Here is a 14,700-nt window from a genome sequence, read left to right as displayed (position 1 = left end):
AGAACACATTCTAGCACTGTAGCACTGAGAATTCTTAATTCATTTAAATTCAACTGCTAAAAAGTTATGCTAGGACTTATATATCAACATCTGCTCACATTTCATGTCATGCCATCATTATGGGGTAGAGATGGAGATGGGGTGGAGAGCTGGAGGGAGAAAGGAATGGGAATCTGATATTTGAGCCTGCATTATGGTAAGCTGTTATTTTCTTGGTCAGATTTGATAGCTTTCAGGAATAAATTAGAATTCTTATTTAAATAAGCAATCTTCAGCCCAGTATTTTGCCATGAAAAGAGCTGGGTTAGAATCTTAGCTCTTCTGCTACAGTACCTGTATAGTGTTGGACTAATCACCTAAACTTTTTGGATTTCAAAGTCCTTGTTTGTAAAATAAAGAAGTTGAATTAGATAGCTCCAAATCCATCTTCCTTTGTAAAATTTTGAGTCTTGTCCAGGTATTGATTTGCAACAAAACCCCCTTAATTCTTACCAAAGCAATTGATCAATATGTAAACTGAAGCCTGAAGATTTCTGTCACCATGTTGTTTAAACGGATAAATACTGTTAGTCTTTCTAGCAGATATTATTCTTGGCATGCATTTTTGTATTTAAGTCACTGTTCAAATATCTAGTAAATAGTAAACAGTCCCCTGGTGTCTTCTCCCTCCAAATCTCATCTTCTCTCAGTGGCTTCCCTTCTCCCCTGATGGAAGTTCAGAGCTCATGATCGGGGTAATGGGCAAGAGAAGGAATGTTGAAAAAGAATGTGAATGTTGGAGGCAGTCAGGTCCCTGTGCCATATTATATTATCCTTTCTCATTTTTGACCTTCGCCTTTTCTCTTCAGTAACACATATTTGAAATGTTTCTTGAGAGAGCAATATTTATACAGACATTTGTTTGGTTTTCTGTATGCAGAGAGGAGAGTCTTATTTATATGAAAAGGGAAAGCTCTATCCCAAAGCCTGTAATGGGAAGAAAACTTCCATTTCCTTCAGGGGTGGATTCTTGTGAAAAACAGGTTAAGAATTAATTGTATGTAACACCATCCCACTCTAGGTCTCCTTTCTGATAAGTAGGATATTTGTTTGTGTGTACTTGTAAGAGCTTTTCTATCTTACAAAACTTATTAGACAGTAGTCCCCCAAGGATAGAGACTGTCTTCCCCTATTACATATGGCATCTGGTAAACCCTTAGAGGATCAGATTCTTACAAAACTGAAATAACTATTCATTTACTTCAGAGGCCATATTAGCTTGTTGAGACTTTACAGAAGCACTATTAAGAATGATCAGTATTCCTTTTGGTTTAATAATAGATAAAGGATTGAGGGCCAGCTGAATGCCCCGGTGGTATTGTCAGACTCACAGTGGTGGCAATAGTGAAAAGACTTAATATTTAAGGTTATGTGTGATCCCAGAATGTCATACGGAGTATAACTTATTTCTGTCTATATCTTACTGAATTGGATGTGGTTTTGGTCACATGGGAGCAAATAGCAAATTAATATTCCCAACTTGATACAAAATAACCCTGTTATTATACAGACATTTATACAGAACAAGATAAAGGTATAAAAAACTGAGATCTCATTTTGTTATGATAGTTACCACCCAAAAATAAATACGAACATAGTCATTGCAGCACCATCTCTGTATTATCAGAAGGAATTTGGGTAGGGACAAAATATTATTTAATTTTGTTATTTGTAAGACTGAGTCTTCCTATCTCAACCAACCAGAAAGGGCAGGGATTACGCAAAGGGCTTTTGATCAGCTAGCTGTTGGTGGGTGACATCCCTCCAGAGGCGACTTGGTGCCACACCTCTCATTCCTGGGGGACTCCCATATTAATTAGAAACTGGATCAAGAACTCCAGAGTGAGGATAAAAACTCCAGAACTCAAGACACCTGTCAGCTTTAGCCTCCTTGGTAGCTGGAATTATAGGCATGTTCCACCATGTCCAGTAGACAGATAAAATAAAAAAAAAATCTATTTCTTAATGAAATTTTCACCTCTCAGTCTCAAAGCATGGAAAATTGAGTACTTAATAGGTTGGAAATACTGGCATGGTACCACATATATGTGAAAAGGAAGGGATAGGAAAGAAAGGAGAGAAAGTGAGAGGATTTAGAGACCTCGCTAAAAAAAAATTTCCCATTAATTTGAAGTCACCTGAAGCCTTCAAGAAGCAGAAAAGTAACCTTATCCCATCTGATTTCCGTTCTTTCAGTATGAGGCATCTACTTTTAGCTCTGGCTTCTGAGTCTGAGAACACTTCCTGTCTACTTGGTAATAGGAAATGTAACCAAAGCAGACTTAGCAAGAGGAGCCATTCTCATGTTTTGCCTTCCATTTTTGGCAAACTGAATAATATGGTAGGAGGGAATCCTCTTTTATGGTACAACATATTTCTCTCTGCCATGAATGTAAGAATCACAGGACAGGCAAAAAATCAAAACCAAAACAACATAAAGAGTGCCCTGAAGAGTAACTGCTTGTTTTTATTTGTTATATTCTAACTTAACTAGAGAGCCTTGTTACATACAATTCTGCCTCCTAGCTCTTTTTTGTTCAATTCTTACTTGTAATTCTGCTTATCATATCATTTCTTATGAGGAACAGTTCTGTATTGTTAATTCATTTGGCTTTTGTTTTTTCTGCATGAAAGAAGTTTTTGTGGTCCACAGCATCATCAGAAGGGCACATATTCCATCAATCCCGAAACTTGAATATGCAGCTATTTTCATCTGCTGTTGCTTTCATCACCAAAATCTCATTTGAAAACCTCTTTCCTCTTTTGCTGAAACCAACTAATTCCCTTTCTCCCTCTGCTATAATTATTTAATATTTAAGAGCCATTAACTTTGTGATATGTTCTGAGAATTTGTGAGAAAACAATGTAAGCAATAAAGTATAGTTGTCAGATATTCCTCCTCAAATGCCCCATTTTCCTGGGTTCTCTTCCTTCTCTTTATTTTTAGACCTGATTCTAATGCCTTTCCAATTTCATATGTGAAAGAAATTTAGAGTAACTTTCTTTTATGAGAGAATAAAGAATTGTTTTCTTTGAAGTTATAAGTAAAAGACCCTTTGCTTCCCCCCCTTCCCAAATATATTGGATCAAAATCATCCCAGAAAGAGTAATCTATAATGACAATGTCCCTAGGTTGGTTATGACCTTTCTGAATTTGTGAATTGGTACACCAGAGGGGATTTAGATTTAATGAGACAGCAGCAATACATGTGTAGCCCGGGCTTCTCTAGCACACCCAATTTGTCTAACAGGGTATCTGCAATGTCTTCTGCCATGTGGATGGGAGAGCCTCTCTTGATTGGGGACTTGTGGCCTAGCCAGTTTCTTTATCTGCTCTTTTTCAGTGACTCCCATTAGCAACTCTGTTACCACTGTAGATGCCATGAACTAAATCAATGAGAGGGGAAGAATTTGCCTCCCCCTGCTCATTCTCTTTTATCCTCACTTCAGAAAAGGGGTCGGGGTTATTTGTTTCTTTCTGAATTGTCATCCTCAGTTTCACATGCCAGAGATGATTCCCACAGGACCAGAGGTTTGAGCCATGGCAATATTGGAGCCAGAATTGTAGACAGTATAGTACAGCCAGCCTCTGTCATGGTAACTCTCAGGAGCTAGGGTACCAGGATTTGAGCACAAGGGGGATGTTTGGACTTGGATTTATAGGAACAAAACTAGGGTATGAAGCTAATCCCCCCCTTCCCTGAATAACAGCTACTTGTAAATTTAAGGCACAGATAATTCTTATGATACATGATTGTAAGTCATTTTGCTTTCACAAGGCAAGCATTGTATCTTTAAATACAAAAGCAATACAAATATTTACTAGATAGTAGCAGTCTAATGGTTCCAAATTTCACACAGTAAACTTAGTATTTTTATAAGTCTCAACTTCTGGAACACATCGTTATATCAAGACTATACAGATTTCAACAAACCGAGAAGTATCAGTATTTAACAGTCAGGAAAAGTTCACAAATTTATACCCATGGTACTGACTTGTGAGAAGATACTTTTGGAGCAGGGAGGGGAAGAGCAACTGCACATTTAGAGCCTAAAAAATTTGCCAACTTTTTTTTTTAGGATTTTACAGTTTAGAATATCTGAAAAACTAAAGTTTTAGGCAGAAAATCTCTCTAGAGATCCCCATAAATGCAAAGGGCCCAGTTTTCCCAGACACATATAACAAAGGATCTTTTACAAAAGAATCTTTACTTCAAATTGCATGTTAATAAATATATAAACTTATTCCTCCCATATGTGGGAGGCACAATCCTATTTCCTGCAATCTCTAGGGAAGGGAAGAATATTAGGTTCGTAGCTTAGTTTAATTCTTAGAGAATATAATCCCATTTCCAAATCCTTATTTTTCCTTAGACTTGAGTGACAACTTCCCTGACTTTTGGGATTTCCATGCTAGCCTCACTGTCATTATGACCCTTGCCTGCAGTTTTGGCTCCTAGGTCATCATGCTTCAAACTCCCATTTTGTGCAGAACACCTGTGGCACCTGAAACTGAAAACAAGTAACACAGAATAGAAACAAACAACCCTAGGCACATTTCTCAGAACTGAGAGTAAAAGAAAAAGATTGGAAAATAATTTTCCTTCTAATTCATAGTGGTTTTATTGGCCCCATCAGATAGTATTATCCAAAAATAACAGGTTCAAAATAGTGGCAGAAAAGATCAACCAAGTAGGTCTCACCAGTTTTAAAGACATAGACAGTCAAAAGAGGTTAACCCTATGTATGTGATGGAGAGAACAAAACGAGTTCCAAGTTACACAAACTGAACATGCTCAGAAACCCAGGCTACATGTTAAAAGAGTATTGGACTAGGAGCCAAAAGTTCTGAGTTTGAGCTTCCATTTCTTGTGATTCCTTATATTCATCTTTTAATCACTTTGTCTCATCTATAAAACAAGAACAGTTATGTCTCATTCTCCTTATCTCGGGGAGTCTATTCAACTGAGTAATCTCTCTCTCTCTCTCTCTCTCTCTCTCTCTCTCTGTCTGTCTGTCTCTCTTTTGGAAGGGATGTATCAATTTATTATCCTTTTTAAAAAAGTTTTTATTTTAAACATATATGCAGTTTTCAGCATTCATCCTTGCAAAAAACCTTGTTACATTTTTTTCTCCATCCCTTAGATAGCAAATAATCCAATACTGAGGAATCTTAAAACGGATATGGAAATGCTTTCAACTCTTGAAGAGAGATGCTTTATAAACCAAGAAAACAGAAATATCAAATGGAAAAACCTTGTTTACTGAAGATAAAGTCAGGCCTAGAAAAAAAAAGAGATTACTTGTCATTTTCATATACCTAAGAAGTACTGATTTAAGAACTTTGTTAATTTTCTATGAAAGCTAGCATTTGGGAAAAAAGATGTATATGTAGCAAGTTATTGCATCAGCCATTTTCCTCTTAACCCCATGTGTGGAGCACATCTGGAAAGCAGCAGTGAAAAAATGAGGTCAAATCAACATCATCTTTCCTTCAGGATCCAGATCTATATACAAGTGTCATGATTCTTTTGCTTTTTTCTTCCTCTGTGTTTTTATATTTTTAAATTTTTTTCAATTAATAAGCATTATTTTTTTTCTTTCTTTCATCTTCCTATTCATCCATGATAGGGTGGGTGGAAAATTGACCATGTCCAAGAATATATGTTTTCTGGTGGGAAATGGATATAGTTCTCTGAAATTGTGACTGGCCATTGCATTGATTAGAGTACTTAAATATTTCAAAGTTGTTTGTCTTTACAATGCTGTTACTATTATATAAATTTTTCTCTTGGTAAAACTCACTTTATTTTGCTTTAGTTCACGCCAACTTTCTTGGGTTTCTGTGAAACTATTCCTTTCATTATTTCATATGACAGAATAGTATTCCATTCCATTCATATAGCATAATTTATTTAGTTATTCCCTGTTGTTAATGTTATATATTTTAAAGAAAGTTTGCTAAACGTTATAGCAGTCTTAAAAGGGAATATTCTTCTGCAGCAAGTAGTAGGCTTTCCTAACTTGAAATTTTTAAAAACTAGATGATTTATTGACCACTTATTTGGTACATTTTAGACAGGAATCATAATCAGTATAAATTGATTTAGTTATCTTCTGAGACCTTTTCCAAGATTGAGGCTGCTAAATCTTAAGTAAGAATCAGTAGGTGCCATATTTTGATTTAGAAAAACCACATAATAACATTATCTATATTCCATTGTTTTTAATTTTATTAAATATATCCCAATTACATTTTAATTTGGTTTGGACAGCACTCCCAAGTGTTTTAGATAACAATATAGCCTGTGAGGTATATTTGAAATTTCTGAGGTAGATCACTCTTTTGATTATCCCAGTCAACTTTGTCTTACTTATCTACATATGTCTAATGGAAATATATAGGCAAGAATTATAATGGATGAGAAGATTTGGAGGGCTTATTATCTCTTTGAAGAAATGTCCAGGAAGTGCACACAGATGCACACAGACATACACACATACACAATGCAATACTAAATCTACCCAAATACAAGGATACAAGCCTGAATCTTTTGATTGCTCTATACTGTGTATTAGAATGCTTATTAATATGAAGAAGTCACAGAGACATTCTATTAAAATTTTTTTTGAAGGGAAGTCAACACAATTTTATCTTCAGTCACTTAATGTCAGTTACTACTTAAAGTGCTTCTGGATTACTGTGAAAATTGTGTGTCTAACAAACAGGTCTAGCTAGTCTCTGATGTTAACTTTTTTGTCACTATTGATAACCTGTCTTTCTACATTAAATATCTCTTGTTGAGTTGATAGTTCATACTAGAATAGTTGTAGAAAAATAAATAAAAGTTAAGAAAAATAAGGCAGTATGTCCTTCTCCTTGTCTCATTGTTCTCAAAATATTTTCTTTCAATCTTCCCTATAGAACTTAATCACATTCTGTCTTTTATGAAATAAGGGTAACTATTTTTTAAAGAGAAAAAGAGAGAGAAAGAATTAAAGTTCTCTATTGAACTTTAGTTTGAAATTTTGCCATAATGAACTATATAGTTCTATGAGATAACAGGGTTTGGGTCCATAATGAAATATATTACCTATGCCCTATCAGGGAATAAATGGAACGAAGAGTTTATACCTCTTGCCATTATCCCTTAGATACTCAAATTCAGACTTTTTTTTCTGTCCCACAAACATTTGTTTTGTATATTTGGAACTGTTATTTGTTTTGTATAAATGGAAACTCTAAGAATACAAATTGTTAAGAAGGTGCTGACGTAAATGATGCAATGAGACTCTCACAATAATGAAATCTCAGGTTCATTCCCTCACCATTTTCTATTTCTATGTCTTGTGTGTGTGTGTGTGTGTGTGTGTGTGTGTGTGTGCGTGTGTTATCTCCTCTGATATAATATAAACTTTCTAAGAAAAGAGATTAGCCTCCATATGAATTCACTGGAAAAGCCCTTTGGGAATTTCTAGCTCCCCGCCCAGTTCATCTGCTACATCCTAAACAAAATGTTTTCTGAACCTCTCTCAATTTGGGGGTTCATTTCAAAAATTATATTATATTTTCTTATTTTTATATGAATTATGATAGTATACCGTAAACACTTTGTGTGCAAGTACTATGAAAATTTTTGCTTAATATCCTTAGAACCTAACAGTTCTTAACACATGTTAATAATTTTTGGTTATATATAATTCTTCATGACCTCATTTGGAGTTTTCTTGGGAAAGATACTGGAATGGTTTACTATTTTCTTTGCCAGTTTATTTTACAGTTGAAGAAACTGAGTCTAACAGTGTTAAGTAATGTGCCCAGAGTTAGACAACTAGAAAATATATGAGGCTGGATTTGAACTCCTGAAAATGGGTCTTCCTGATTCCAAGCCCAGTGCTGTATCTACTATGTCACCTAGCTGCCTTCTTGCACATAGTTGGTACTTAATGAACATTTATTGGATCAAATTCAGTCACAATCCATTAAGAATATATACTTTGACTTTATCTTCTAGAACCCACCTATACACCCTGATCATCATCCTCTCTCCCTTGCTGCCCCTCCCCATGAGTTTTGAAATAGTTTACATTTTATCAGAGGAGACAACACAGAACTTTGGGCTCCACTCCTGGTTTACTTGGCCCCTTTCAATGACCTTAATCTTATTTTGTTGGAAATTAGGTCTTGTTACCATCTTGCACCCTCCAAGGGAGAGTACTGGATCCTTCTTCCCAGATCCACTATCAGTCTTGCCTTATTCTGTTAATATGTAATCTCCTTGGGGACACAGGGTAACTTGCTAACTTTTATCTGTCTTTTTGTAGTTGTTATCTGTGCTTTATTTTCAGAGAGGACCAATGGCATCATAGTATGAAGTCTTGACTCACATGTGAATTGGATTTAAGGGAAGCAAAGTTGCACAAAGTCATCACATTTAATTTCTCTTTCAGAGTCATTGAAGTCCAAGTGGTACGACAAAAGTCAGGATGACTGCGGATGGCCCAGGATGCAGTGGATGACTTGACATCTTCCTTGCCTGACCAAGCTCTATGCACTCCACAACACCCATTCTATCCACCTTTATGGCTTTTGGAACAACTAGTTCTTATCCATCATTATGCTGAGGGAAGTCTTCACATGTTTGGGATAGACTTCTTTCTAACTCACTACAGAGTTTGAGGCTTATTACTTTCAATATACTTTAGCTTGTTTTCCCAGACAGTTTTATCAGGTTGTGGTCACTGTGTAAGCTACAGCTTCTTGGAGCCACAGGTGAGAGTCTGGTGACATTAGATCAAATGTATATGAGCAGTGCTGGAAATATTTTAGCAGGCCTCACACCAGAGGGACTAGCCTTTCCAGACTCCATAAACCCCAGGTTAATGTGTCACAGGTCTCTTTCTCTATCAGTCTCTTTCAGTCATCTATCTATCTATCTATTTATATGACAGTGAGGAAAAAAAGAAAAATTGATCCGTTTTCTCAAGGAGCTCACATTCTATGGGGGCAGATACATGTACAAATGTAAGTAATATAACATACACATATAAATATACATATATATTGTAATAAAAAAAAGAATATCATGTGTGAGGGACAGAAAGACCAATTTGATTGGATTGTAGAGTGAAGGGGAGGAAATTATCATAAGACTACGATGGTGAATTAGAGTTGGATTGTGAATGTAATTTACCAAGTAAAAGAATGTGTGTTTCATCCCAGAGCTAATTAAGGAACTAATGGAATTTGTTATCGAATAGGAGAGTGAGATGGTCAGATATAAGTTTTAGGAATATCTCATTGGTAGCTGAATGGTTGATGGATTGGAGAGGGGATATGAGGGAGACAAGGACACCAATTAGGGAGCTATTTCACTAACAAGGAAAGAGGTAATAAGTTTCTGAATTGGGGTGAGGGCTCTATGAGTAGAAGGAAAGGGAAAGATGCAAGAGATAGTACATTGGTAGAAATAACAAGTTTTGATAAGTGATTGGATTTCTGTGGTGAGTGAGAATGAGAAGTTGGAAATGACTCTGAGTTTGCTGATGGGTGACAAGAAGTATAACAGAAATCAGAAAGCTTAGAAGAAGCTTAGATTTTTGGGAAAAGACAATGATTTCTATTGTGAATATACTGACTTGGAGATGCCTGTGCAATATCCACTTAAAAATACTCAATGTGGAATTAGTATTGTAGGACTATATTTCAGAAGAAGATAAAAAGGCTTGTATAGATAGGTCTTTGAGGCATTTGTATCATAGAAATGATGATTGAAGTAAGGAGGAAGGAAGAGGGATAAGGAGAAGGAAACAGAGGCAGAGACACAGAGAGACAGACAGAATTAGATGGAGGGAGAAGGAGGAGGAGGAAGAAGAGGAGAAGGAAGAAAAGAAACATGAGGGAAGAGGAGACTGCAAGGATACAAGAAAGGAAAAGAAATGGAAAAGACATATGAAGAGGGCCTATGAGAAATCCTGGGAATTTATTATTAGGGATTACAATATGGATAGTGATCTGGCAAAAAATATTGAGAATGGTCAGTCAGAGATATAGGATGAGTGCTATATAACAGAGTCTTAAAATCCCAGAGAGGAAGTAGACTCTTGGAGGAGGGAGTGACATCATCATCATCATCAACTAGCATTTATATAGTGCTCTAAAGTTTGAAAAACATTTAATAAATACTATAAATATCCTAACAACTATCCTGGGAGTTGGTGCTATTATTATCCTCATTTTACAGATGAGGAAACTCAAGCTGAGAAAAGTTAAATGACTTGTTTAAGAAAATACAGCAGGATTTGAACTCAGATCTTCCAGTTTCTAAGTCCTTGCTCCATGTATCTTGCTCCATGAACTCTGGCACCTGGCTGCATTCTTGAAGTTTTAAATACTACAGAGAGATCAAGAAGAATGAAAACTAAGAAAACACTATCATATTTGACAGTAAAGAGATAATTGGTAACTTTGGGGAAAACATATTTATTTGAATGATAAGATTGGGAGCCAGACTACAGATGGTTGACCTGAATATGGAAAATTTCTGCGAACCCAAGAAGAGTTTAATTGAGGAAAAATATCACCTGAGAATGGGATACTATGGGGAATTATGTAATTTTGCCCATACCTCTCCAAATCCCTACCCCAGCTCAAAAGCTTTGATCAAATATTTAACAGGGATATTAAGTTGCTTTCCAGAGCAAAGGTATTAAACATGTGGTGGGCTCCATGCAACCACAACAGTCTCAAGTGTTGACCAAATCAGATTAAAATGCAGTTCTATCTGATTTCAATGTGTTAATATATTAATAAAAAGAAATTATAAATACGTAGCTTTCCAAGCAAATATACAATCTACAGGGATCCTTAGGTATAGTTTAATGACCCTGTGTTTCTCCTTGACACTTCTGTTCTAGGGTCAATAGACATTTATTAAGGTCTTACTATGTGCCAGGCACTGCATCAAATGCTAGAAATATAATACAAAAAGAAAAAGTGACTACCTTCAAGATTATAATCTAATGTGAAAAAACAACACACAAAGTGAAGATGAAAACTGAGGTGGACTGGGAGAGGAGATACCAAAGGGTCCTGATGTCTGTTGATTAGAAATTGTCATTAATTTCTCATTTTGACCTTTTGAATTTTACTTGAATGGTGTCAGTGACCTGGGCAGAACATCCACAGACTATGTAAGATATTTAATATTTTGTTTGGCATGACAGAAAGAAATGGATTCATCAAGTTCAGGCTCAGTCTAGGCAGCCATGATTTTTGTGGGCCCTCTGGAGTTACAGAAGATAGGAGACACTGAGACTTGTTATTTACTAAACTAAATAAAGAGCATCTACTAAGCAGAAAATTAGTGGCTCCCATGCCACCATAATATATATGTTATGTGTATATGAGTGGATGGATGCAATTTTTGGTCCTGATGTGTGATTTCATCAATATTGAATATTTGTTATGGAAACTTTATCTGTCAATTCAGATTCCTGTCAGTCATGGCCATAGGACACTGTGAGGTTGTTACTTGTCCATGGACAGACTAATAGTAAGTATTGGAGTCAGAACTTAAACTTGGATCTTTCTAACTCTAAAGCTGGTGTTCTAGCTACTATATCCTTATGTCTCTTCCTCCCTCCCTCTCTTCTTTCCTTCCTTCCTTCCTTCCTTCCTTCCTTCCTTCCTTCCTTCCTTCCTTCCTTCCTTCCTTCCTTCCCTCTCTCTCTTTCTCTCTCTCTCTCTCTCTTTCTCTCTCCCTCTCTCTCTCTCCCTCCCTCCCTCTCTTCCTCCCTTCCTTTTTCTTTCTTTCTTTCTTTCTTTCTTTCTTTCTTTCTTTCTTTCTTTCTTTCTTTCTTTCTGTCTGTCTTTCTTTCTGTCTTTCTTTCTTTCTGTCTTTCTTTTTTTCTGTCTTTCTGTCTTTCTTTCTGTCTTCCTTACTTTCTTCTTTTTTTCTTTCCTTCCCTCCTTTCCTCTCCTTCATCCTTCTGTCCCTCCCTTCCTCCTTTCCTCCCTCTCTTCTTTCTTACCACCCTCCTTCTTTCCCTCTCTCTCTCCCTTCCTTCCTTCCAAATTTTTGGGTTACTCCCATGCTTTACTTATTCTGGATGAGAAAAGATGATTGTGGAGCTGTTTCTTTTGTCTTGCCTTCGCCAAGCATTCTAAGATAACAGCAAGAATTAATATTTGATAAGATATAACCTTGGACTTTGGGGGTGTAATGCATACCTGGGAAATAAAGGTCTGAGATGTTCTTCTTCATTACTGTATAAGGATAATATTGAACAAATTAACAGTCCTTGACAAGTGAAAATTGAGATGTAGCTCATGGTCTGTTTATCCAAAAAATCTGGTGTTCTAGAGTTTTTTTGTTTATTTGTTTTAACTATTGGCTTTCTTTTTAAGACACTTTGAATATCTGTTGATTATTATAATACAACATGGATTAGGAATTGAAAAAAGCCAAATGTTAGACTTACATTCTTTATTTAAAAGCATAGCAGCTCCTCACTGGGTCACAAGATGTTGGCTGCATTTTTGTCTTGAAATCTCTTTATGAAAATACACAGTGTTTGAGCACATTCAGTCAATAAAAAGATGAAGTGGTAGACCTTTGGAAAGCCAAGTTTCCAACTGGAAAAATGTATTTTGATTTGTAAGCAAGGCTACCTAGACATTTTAGCTCAATAAAACCAAAGAAAAAAATATTATTCTGGGTAGAATTTATGGCTTGTTTGGGTCAGTTTATCACCAATGAAAACTCTTGCACTATAAGTGAGTAGAATTTAGAAACATAAATCTATCACACATGAAGAGTAGAACTATTTTGAATAGTACTTTCATATCGAGAAATCTGGACAATCTCAGACATGGAAATAGTTATTTGGACTTAGACTCCTTATAATTATTATTTTATTAGAAAATTAAATTTAAATTAAAAATTATAAATGATATAGATGAGTGGACATATTGTGCTACATTTCTACACATTTTAAGTATTTTCACATTTAAAGGTTGGAAATGGCTCCTCATCTTTAACCCCTATATAATCATCTTAATCTTCATGGTAATCAATACTGTGACACCCAACATTCCAATCTCAAGGTTAAAAGAATAAATGCTATTGAATTTAGTGCTTGCTGCATACACATGGCAATGAGAAGTCCTTGAGATAGACTTTATAATTCATTTAGGTTTTAAGGGGAAACTACAAGGTTATTCATGCATTTATTATATGTAGGTTAGTTTGTGATATGATGTATTTCCATAGAGCTGTGTGTAAATATTTATTTAGATCACATGTCACAGAGCAGTTGTAGGTTGATATTGTTAATTGCAATTAACTTTCTACATCCCCCATTATTTATGATAATAAACAGCAATGACATGATGTGCTGTTCAACTGTGAAAAGAGCTCAAAAGATGATGATGATGATGAACATGTTTTTAGCACAAGGGTGTGCCACACTGTCTTCTAGAAGGCATATGGCCAAGTTATTATAATTACTATCATGATTCACGATCTGCAGCATACTTATTGAGATGCTAAGAGAGGAAGGTGAGTTTTTTCTAAGAATGTTTTTGAATGGATTCCGTATAATCAGATCATAATGTTGAATGAACAGATTGTTTCTATGGTTGGCTAAGTACACATATAGTATCTTTTCTGTCAGCCACAACATGAGATCTTTATCACATCTTTGTTGTAGATATTTTATTTTTAATTTATTTTGTCCATTTAAAAATAAGGAGAAAAAAAGAAGAAAAGATAAGAAGAAAAATATGGACTCATTGGAAAGAACAGTGATGAATTAGAATCATAGATTTAAACCTGGAAGGAACCTTAGAAGTAATCTAGTCCAACTCATTTAATGGCTGAGGCAACTATGGTTAAGTAAGCTCCTTGAAAGAATACTTTTTTTTTCTTTTCTGTTTCTTTACTAACCTCTTTTCTAAGAGGCTGAATGTACTCCTAGAAGACAGAGACTATTGATTTAGCCCCCCCCCCCCCACTTCATATCCCTAAGGTTTAACACAATGCTTTGCTCAGAGGAAGTAATTAATAACTCCTTGTTGACTGATTAAATGACTTGCCCCAAGGTCAGACAGGTAGTAAATGGCAGAGCCAAGTTTTGAACTCATCCTTTATGCTCCAAATTCAGAAATTTGGGCTGCACCACAGTGTCTCCCCAGAGCAGCTCATTATTGTGACAGGGGGATGATACCATGTTGTCTTTGAACTGTGGGATATTGTGTGTTGGGCTGTGCAAAACAGATTTTATATATATATAAATGTGTGTATGTATGCACATTTATAGATGTACACATATAGGCATATATGTACATATGTGTGTATTTATAGTGTGTGTGGTATACACATGTGTTGTGTGTATAAATTACATGCATATTGTACAATACTGTAATTTGTATGTTGTATAGTACATGCACATATCCTTCTATACATGTGTGCATTAATGTATATATAAAATGTATAAATGTGTATGTATATGTAGGTAGGGATGTATATATTAGGATATAGGAGATGATGCTTTGTTTAAGTTATCCCACTTTCTAGGAACTTTTTCTTACAACATGTTGACTTTCTTTTCCACATTTTCAAATTACATTTAAAACAAATCTCTATAATGTATCATTTT

The sequence above is a fragment of the Sarcophilus harrisii genome, chromosome 1 (genome assembly GCF_902635505.1).
Source record: "Sarcophilus harrisii chromosome 1, mSarHar1.11, whole genome shotgun sequence".
Lineage (NCBI taxonomy): Eukaryota > Metazoa > Chordata > Mammalia > Dasyuromorphia > Dasyuridae > Sarcophilus > Sarcophilus harrisii.
The sequence above is the reverse complement of the archived record's forward strand: the minus strand, read 5'-3'. Positions refer to the sequence as shown.